Consider the following 10010-nt stretch of genomic DNA (forward strand, 5'->3'; position numbering starts at 1 on the left):
TAACTAAGAAACAATATAAACTAAAAATGCATAGTGCTCAAGATTAACCATGCCTTTATTATCCTACAACTAACTATTAAGACTAGCTATAAATGATTGTCAGATGTGGCACATCATTTCTTCACTGTTTTAGCAAAAATGACCCCACCTTCTCAACAAGGGGCGGGAAGCTATGATCAAAAGAAACCTGAGATGACCATTTTTCCTAAGATGGAAGGTGGCTCTAGTTCCCAACAAGATGTGTGTTGGCTTATTGGGACCTGACCCATGTTCGAAGTTAATTAGCCAAACAAATCCCTATACTATTGGCCCTTTCAGCAACAGTCCGTGAAGCGCGGACTGAGGTCTCACCCGGAGTAGTATGGGGGGGTGATGGAACTAGGTTTCCGCACCCTTGAGATGTCTGAGGGGTTGATTTGGTCCAGCTATGAATACCTACGCACAGGTCACTTTGCGCAATTTCCTGACCTACGAGGCCTTTGCAGCCTTGTTATACTTGACTTTGCACAACCCTAACCAGGGGCTGTGGGGCTTTCACGTTGGTGGAGCATCAATCTGCACGGTTTCCCCAAGTCACACCATGGTTCTTACTTATCTTCTTATGGTAGTTAGTTATCTTTGCGTAAAAAATTACCTTTTATTATATTTACTTACTCAACACATTTATATAAGTTTGCACAACAACATAATAATAAACTTGCAATTCATACCCAATATGCTTCAATGCATAAACAGGAAAAGATACACAGAAATATTGTAAAACTTCTCTCTATTAATGCTTCCAACCGGTTATAGACTCAACCTGCCCTGCGCACTCAGCTGCAAATCCTTCTCCTACTCTATGACCCAAAGACGCGACTTACACTTCGACTCAACACTTCATCAATTCCTTATGTTCATTGATCCATCATTCAATGATCTCCCTTTACACCTAGAGCCTCGCTCTATTTATAAAATCCCATGGTCTGCAGACCATGGGTAGATCTTTCAAACCGACATTACTTTACAAAAACAAGGGTGGACAACCCTATGAATCTATTATGACTTCGCGCTTCACACCCACAAATCGTAGAGTCTTTACAATGGACTTAGTCAAAACTTGGGCTTTAAGCCCCAAAACATGCCTCAGGGGGATCCCATGTCCAACAGGCCCCCAACAAAAACATTGTGACTCACCCTTGAGTCACTCTGTCGGTGCAGAGATCTTCGCGTGAAGACCCTCCAACTCTATTCAGACAGTTGCAAGGTCGACAGTGCACTGAGCGGCAACCTGTTGAATCTCTTGTACTCATTGTCCTGAGACCGTAGTGTCAGAACTGCTTCCCTGGACCTGGTCCTGCATACCCTGCATCTGTGTAAGCTTGCCTTGAATTGTTGATGTGATGACGAAGGCCTCGTTGATCCAAGGTTGAACGCGCGCCTTCAAAATTGCTTCTCTGTGTTGTGCTGCGTCTACTTGCTCTTTAAGCACTTTTGCCTATTGCATTCACGCGAGCCTCTGAGTGAGGGACACCATCTGTGTGGTCCCTTTGACACTCTCATATTGCTATTGGAGGTCACGCACCTCTATCTCTAAGTATTGGATGTTCAGGTCCTCTTGCAGATTGGTGAGGATCTTGAATGATTCTTCCAACATTCTGGTGCAGTCCCTTACTTCACTGCTGATCTCCTCCATCCCCGATGTAATAGCGTTGGCACGTTGTTCCCTTACTTCTAGATGAGTGTACAATTGTGCCTTCAACCTCATCTCTACTATCTGAAGGTTCAACTCTAGCTGAACCTTGGCCATTTCTTCTTGCACCTTGCGCACCCCTACTACTAATCTTTGGATGCACGCCTCTGTTGGTGCTTTTTCTGGGATGGACATCTCAGGGACCATCTAGTAGGTTTCTTCGAGTACCTGCACCATTTTTCGATTCTAAGACATGACCTCGTTGTGCTGCAAGATCAATTTTTCCATGTTGATATTTTGCTCACTCAGCACCTACAACACACGGCTCTCCCTAGCTCGCAGTTCTGCAGTAATACCATCTTGCAGAACATAGAGCATCTCCCATGGGAGCGTAGCCATGTTGATCCTATTAGCACTCTAGGAAACTCTACCAGGTTGTAGCTCGGAGATGCCTGGTAACATACAAATCTTCAATATCGTTCTCGGAACTATTGGAATGGATGATGGTTTGGATTAAGCCAGATGACTATTTTAACTCTGTTTTCACTCAAGACATGCATGAACACCCTCAACTTGACAAGGCTTTAGATCACTAATGCTCAATAGTTTATAGATTCAATGAATAGATGGAGAATATTGACTGCACCAGTAGATACATACATAAAAAAATATGAATGGCTAGCTACAGAAAGTAAATGAAGCTTGAAAACCTAATTTATCAACGTAAAGATAAGATGACAGTTATCTGGCATTAGATGCAGAAGAAAACGTGAATAACATATTCAAGTGCAAGATTAGAACAGAGGAGAAAATGGAAATTGAACATGTAATAGCAAAAGAATCTTGTATTACTGGAATAAAGATGAGACGCTGAAGGAACAGAGTATCCATAGTCTCCAAAATTTAAATCTCTGTTTCTTCTAACTTTCAGCCATTTATAGGCTTTTTACAATGCTCTCAGGCTCTCTGAGGCTCGGGATGTCTTAATCTATCCCCTATGGCTTCTAACTGCTTGATGCCATAATTAGACAAACATGAGCCAGAGGTCTCTTTTTCTAACAACCCAGTAACCAAATTCTGGTAATTTTGCCTCGCTTTCAGGTGGGTCACTCGTGCCATCGATGTTCCATGACCATTCCTGTTGATTCGGTTGCACCACACTATTGTTTTTTCCCCTTTTTGGCCTTCTATCTCTCAGCCTCTGTCCACTTGAATCCCTCTTCTAGCGTTAAATAATCATTACATAATGCCTTAAGGGGAGGTGGCCCCCTACTCTGCCACGGATGAGTGCATTGGGCCTTTGAAATCCCTGAAACAGCCGCTTTCTGTTAACACAAAGAAATGCATTCAAACTGTGAAAATCCGCCAAAAAACACTATTCATATGGACTTCAAAAGTCCTTAAATCTGGTCTATTCTCCTATCGGGTCCATCCTCAATCGCTGTTGCAAGTCACTTCGGCCTTGTTCCAAGGCTTCCCTTTGTATTTTGGAAATACGTTTAAAACATTGAAAATAACGTAAAAAATGGCTTCCTCTGGACTTGAAACAATATACATTTTCATTCCCAAACCTCTTCGGGTCTGGGTTTTATCACATCAACGTTTTCCCTTTGTATTTCGTTAAATAACGAAATATGTTAAAATATATAAAAAATGCTATTTGGCGGATCTCAAATCCTTTACAATAGTGTTTATATTCCCATCGGGTCCGGTTAATCACACACACACAGATATATATATATATATATATATATATATATACATATATATATATATATATATATATGTATGTATATATATACATACATATATATACATATACATATACATATACATATATACATATATCCCGCTCCGATGTGATATCACGATGCGATTGATCGCAATCGCATATCGCGATAACCCCAGGCTGTTTGATAAACGCTCTGTTGTGTTGGCCGATTTCGATTCTGTGATGCAACGTGGGTCGTCGATCTGTGCACTTGATCGACAGTCCTCGTTGACTCCGTCGATCGCCATCACAACTCATATATGATATGCGTCGATATCCTCCGTCTGCCTGTGCCGATTGCGATTTGTCGATCAGATCTGGACCGTTGATCGGCCAGATCTGATGGCTACTGTGCATTCATTGTTCAAGCCTCCACTACCTATTTTTCACTGTTTTCTCTATGTTTTTCGTCTCCCAATGGTGTTTTTCCGCCTGTTTGAAGGTTCCCCTTATGCGACAATTTTGATCTTTTGAATGATTTTAAGAAGATTTCGAAGACTTAGAGAGTGTTTTGGATCTATTTGGATCAGCATCTCAAGGCTAATAGGGCTAACACTGGCTCCTTCTTGGGTTGAAAGCCTCCCTGTGAGATTTCAAGAACTGCAGACTACTGCCTTTCCAGTAACAACCAAAACAAAATTATCTCCTAGTGTTCCATTGGGCATGGAGTTTATTTGCATAGAAAATAGAAACTGAAAAAACTATTACAATATTAAGGCCTTAAAGCCTCATATGAACTAAAAGTTCAAAAACCGCCCATTGACTAGGACATCAAAAATACCGTCCCCCTCCAAATTGTGCAGAATGAAAGTATTGTTCATCTGAACTTGAGCAATGACAAACGGTCCCATCCATAAGGCATCAAATTTACCATGGTTGCCCTTTTTTTCCTTCAATGCATCCCATTTGAGAACCTAGTCACCAACCTGAAAACTGTCCATTTTTTCCTTTCTATCAAAGTTTTCTTTGATCTTCTTCTGATGAATTCTTGACTTCTCAACCAGTTGTTCTCTGATCTACTGTAATTCAACCAAGTTACTTATTCTCCTCGCCATTTTATTTTCTTCATCCTATTCTTCTTGGAATAATTTGGCCACAGGGAGAATCAGCTGGATAGGAAAAGCAGCATCAGCACCATAAACTAGCTTAAATGGAGAATTTCCCATGGACTTCTTGTTGGTAACTTTGTCAGCCCATAGTGCAAACTTCAACTTGGAATCCCAACTCTTTTTGTTGTCTTCCAAAAGTTTTTTGATTAGCCTTACAAGACTCTTGTTATATGATTTTGTTAGGCCATTGCCTTGAGGATAATATGAAGTAGAATGCACTAATTGAATGCCCATGGCTTCACACATGTCCACTAATTCTTCTTCCCTAAAAGTTGCTGCATTATCAGTGACTAGTTTGGTTGGGCAGCCAAATCTAGTGAAAATATTCTCATTCAAGAACTTTATGATAACCTGATGATTAGCATTTCTAGTGGGTATAACCTCAATCCATTTGGTGAAATAATTAGTGGCTACCAAGATCCATTTGTGATGGCCACTGGAATGTGGATTGATCTCACCTATGAAGTCCAAGCCCCACTATTGGAAGGGACCATTGGCATGTACTGGCTTCAAGGGCAGATATTTTAGTTGTTGCCTTCCCACAAACCTCTGACATTTGTCACAAGACTTCAGAAAAGAAAACACATCAGAGAACAAAGTAGGCCAATAATACCCAACTCTTAGGATCTTGTGGGTTGTGGTTTTCTAATAATGATGCCCTCCACAAATGCTAGAATGGAACTGGTGCATGACTTCCACAGATTGTGCTTTGTCTAGACATCTCAAAAGGATCCCTGATGGGTCTTTCCAGTGAAGTAGGTTTTTATTAATGTAGAATTTGGCTGATCTGAGCTTAATGGCCCGGGCTTGACTTGAGCTATGCCCTGGAGGGACTTCTAGCTTCTGCAAAAGATGAACTATACTGGAATACCATTCACAGGTGGCTAGATTTTCAGCCAAATATTGATTCTGCTCTTGCTCTTCTGCTGCTTCCTCTATCCACTCACCACCTGAATTTGAACCCATGCAATTGATGTCTAACAAACTACAATTTTCCTCATCCATAAGCTTAGCCAAGCCCTGGCCTTTGACAAGCTTGGTGGGCTTCACCTCTATGTTGAACTCTATGAATTTTGCAATCCATTTAGCTCTCTTTCCATCAATATTTGGCTGAGTTAAAACATCTTTTACTGAGGCTAAAGGTACATATGCAATCATTTTGGAATGCGGAATATAAATTATGAATTGCCTTTAAATATTTTATGAGAACATAAGCTTGTTTTTCAATAAGGTCATACCTTAGTTCAGCATCCCTCAGATTTTTGCTGAAAAAGGCCACAAGGTGCTCTACACCTTCATCATTTTTCTGCAATAGAACTGCTGCAAGTGTATCATAAGAGGCAAAAGAGAAGATATAAAACTCCCTGGTATAATCTGGATTGATTAGAGTGGGAGCTTCCATGATAGCTTGTTTGATGGCTTCAAAAGAGCTTCTTGAACCATTTTTCCATTTCATTTATGATCCTTTCTTCAGCATGGAAGTGATGTGCTTCACTAGCTCTGCAAAGTTTGGAATAAACCTCCTGACAAATTTAATCTTACCCAGGAAAGATTGAATGTCCCTTTTTGACCTTGGGATGGACAATGTCTGAATTGCTTGAAATCTTGATGGATCGATCTTCACACCTTCAGCAGAAAACAATATGTCCCAAAAGTTTTCCTTCTTCTAGAGAAAATTGTGACTTCTTTGGGTTTATAGAAATTCCAAACCCTTTGCACTTTAGAAACACCTTCTTTAAATGCTGCAAAATCCTTGTGATTGTTGGAAAAGATTGTTATGTCATCAAGGTAAATAAGGAAAAACTTGTCCTTCTCTCCCGCAAAGGCTATGTCCATGGCCCTTTGACAAGTAGCCCCAACATTCATCAGTCCAAAAGGCATCTTGGAGTACATGAAAGTTCTCCAAGCAGTAGTGAAGACGGTATTTTCCTGATCTTTTGGATGTACACCAATCTGATTGTAACCTGAAAATCCATCTAAGGAAGACATGACTCCAGCCCCAGAAACTTTTTGCAACAAGCGTTCCATCTTAGGCAGGGGGTAGTTATCTTTTTTAGAGCATCTGTTCAGATTCCTAAAGTCAACACAAAGCCTGATTTCTCCATTCTTCTTTCTTACTACCACAAGGTTAGCTATCCACTTTGAATACCTTAGGGGAACTATGATCTTGGCATCCAACGGCTTCTTGATTTCCTTTTCAATTAAAGGCAATAAGAGAGGGCTGATAGGTCTTAATTTTTGCTTAAAAGGGATGGTGTTCTTCTCCAGTGGAATCTTATGTTGAATGATGTTGGTGTCATAGGTCTTAAGATCATTGTACTCCCAAGCAAAAATATCAACAAATTGTTTCATCGGGGTGCAATACTCGGAACTTTGGTAGAAGACAAGTGAGTGGATAGATTTATGTACTTCGGATGGGCTAGACTCCCTACATTATGTCTATGAACAAGAGACTGATTTTCTTTTTTGGCAGGCTTATAAGGTACATCATTAGATCAAACAGCTTCTCTAGGGGCACCAATAATTTGGGTATATGGTTACTAGACAGATGAACAATTCTATCCTGAACAATCTCATTCTTTAGCTTGGACTGGTTGCATTCTTCAATGGTTTCATTTTCTTGGTCAATGTGCATTTCAGAAAATTCATAAATGACTTGTAAAAACCTATTGATTTCATCATCATCTTCAAAAACTTTCCAGTATTTGACATTGTCAGGCAAAGATGGTCTATATTTCACCTGAACTTCATAAGTCAATTTAGGAGGCAAAGGAGGAATAAACATGCTAGCAGACACAACAAGGGAATCAGCAAGCTGGTTCTTCATTCTAGGGATGTAAGAAATGCTGAAACTATTAAAAGAACCCTTGAGCTTCCATACCTCATCTCTATATGCTTTTAGCCTTGGATGCTTTTCTTGGAAAGTTTTGTTGACCTTCTGAATGATAAGGTCTGCATCTCCAAACACCTTCATACCTTTGATGCCCATCTCTTTAACAGCGTTTAAGCCCAATATCAAGGCTTCGTACTCTGCTATGTTATTTGTGACCTGAAAAGTTAACTTGAAAGATAAATGAATGAATTCTTGTGTGGGGGATACAAGGACTACACTTGCCCCTACAGCTTCCTTATAGCAAGTTCCATCAAAGAACATGTCCCAAATTTGTGGGCCTTCTTCCTTTGTGATCTGGCAAACCGGTTTCCTAAGCTGCGTGGAGGCCAACTAGGATTCTTCAATCTGAAGAATCCAGGCTCCAAAAATCAGTGTCGGTAGCATATATGGGATGGTTGGTGGGATTTCTTTCATCATTGATGATATAAGCCAACTGAGCTTCTTTGTATAATCTCCTACTCTCACCTCCAAAAACTGGGATAGTAGCATAGGACAGATCATTTTGCAATGTTCCACCTAATATCTTGATCCAACCTCTGGAAAGCAACATGCCAAACGTGGGGGGTACATCTACTACCACAATATCCATCATCATGCTCTTCATGGGCAGCTGAGACAAGGTGATGGCTAAGTCTTTGATTAATCCCAAACATTTCACTTTTCTAGAGTCAAAAAAAAATAGGTCATGATAAGACTTGGTATTGTCAAGACCCAACTCATTCATGATAGCCTTGGGCATTAAATTATGGCTGGCTCCTGTGTCCAGAAGGAAGTTGTGAAGGATTGTGTCATGAATAGTCAAAGATACCTAGAATGGTGGGGAGCTGTCATCATAATTTTCAATCATTGGGCTAAGAACAATGGCTAGTTTGTCGTCTTGCAGGTTTACATAGTCGGTGGAGGCTTGGATGGCTTTAAGCTCAAGGGCCTCGAGGATAGATCTCTTGAAGGACTCATTCTTCACTAGCTCAATTAGAGGTATAGGTATGCTTAGCATCTGAATTTCTGATTTAAAATTGAAAGGAGAAGGAGACTTGTTAAGGCCTCTTACCTTGTGAGATGGAGCTTTGAGGATGATGGGATCAACTACTGGTCGTTTATGCTTTTTAGCTTGTTGTATTGCAAGGACAACAATTCTCTGAATAGGAGTTTCCTTGGCATTATTCATCTTTGACCTTAGATCATATCTGTGTCGATCATTAGTTTGTAGAACAGCTTCACCATCCCACTCTTTGTTGATCTGGTCATTGAATAATGACTTTTCATAGGCATCTGAGGTAAAAAAGGAGGCACTGCCTTTGTCTTCTAGAAAATGGATCTCATCATCTTCTTCAAATTACTCTTCTTCCATGACTACGTTTTGGAAAGAGGTCTTCACCCTTTGGTCTTCATTAGCATCTTTGCTTCTTTGTAGAATCTGCAACTGCTCATTAGCCATTCTATATGGATTTGGATTTCTAGGGGAAAAGGTGTTAGGAACTCTTCCTTTCCTGGGGTGCTACTCAACCTTTAATTTGGAGATTTCAAAGGTTAATGACTCTATCATCTTGGTCATTTTATCTATCTTGGGATTTGAATATGATGAAGATTCGTCCCTCTATCTCCTTCTATCAACATTCCCCTTGAGCTTCTCTGCAGCCATGATGTTTGATTCTACTTCCAAGGATGCATCCTACATATCAGCCAAGGTAGCACATCATCTCTCCCTCGATAGTAGACAGAAGTCAGAATCAAAGGCACTGGCATAGGTGATTTTAGCAGAGGTAGTGGTGGGTTTTACTTCAACTGATATCTTGTTGTACATGCGGTTAAACCTCTTATTAAAATCAGACAACAACTCACCATTTTCCCTCTTTAAGTTTCCAAACTCGGTGTGGTAGTAGAGTAGATCCTTCTTATCCCCCCAATGCTTTAGGAATGCATCATATAAAGCCTCAATATCTGCTATAGACCTTGGGGTCAGTTCTCTGAACCATTTTCTAGCCTCTCCATCTAGACTTTGGACAAAGACTCTCATCCATACATCATCTTCACTAATGTCTAGGTTATCAGCATAGTTATAGAATGATTCAAGATGTTCCTCAGCTGTAACACCTTCAGTCCCAGTGAACTTAGGCCTATACTTCTGATATTCTATAGTAGGCATGGCATTCAAAGGAGTGGGCAGTACCAGAGGTCCATACCTAGCAGCTATGATTCTTTCCATTTTGGTAGGTGCTGCCATAGCTGTGGTGGCTATAAGGGTACTGGAAATCTGAATGGCAGAGGGTTGAGGAGTGACTGATAGGACTAAAGGAGTACGATGGATAGGATGAGAGGTTTCCTTTAGGCTTGCAACAAAAAGAGAACCTAAAGAATAAGGAGCTCTATGAGTCTCTGAGATTTTGACTTCACTACTAGTATTAGATGCTATACTCTCAACATGTATTTGTTCTATTATAGGATTTTCTTGAAGAGAGATAGAATATTGTTTAGAGCTACTTGAACTTGATGCTCCTTTCTGCAACACCTTTCTTTCTTTGATGATTTTTTCAGGGTTAGGTACTGGGTTAGCTAGTGGCTTCT

This window comes from Pinus tabuliformis, chromosome 2_1 (genome assembly GCF_031772625.1).
Source record: "Pinus tabuliformis cultivar Carrire ecotype Pingquan chromosome 2_1, CPIR1, whole genome shotgun sequence".
In the NCBI taxonomy this organism is placed as follows: domain Eukaryota; kingdom Viridiplantae; phylum Streptophyta; class Pinopsida; order Pinales; family Pinaceae; genus Pinus; species Pinus tabuliformis.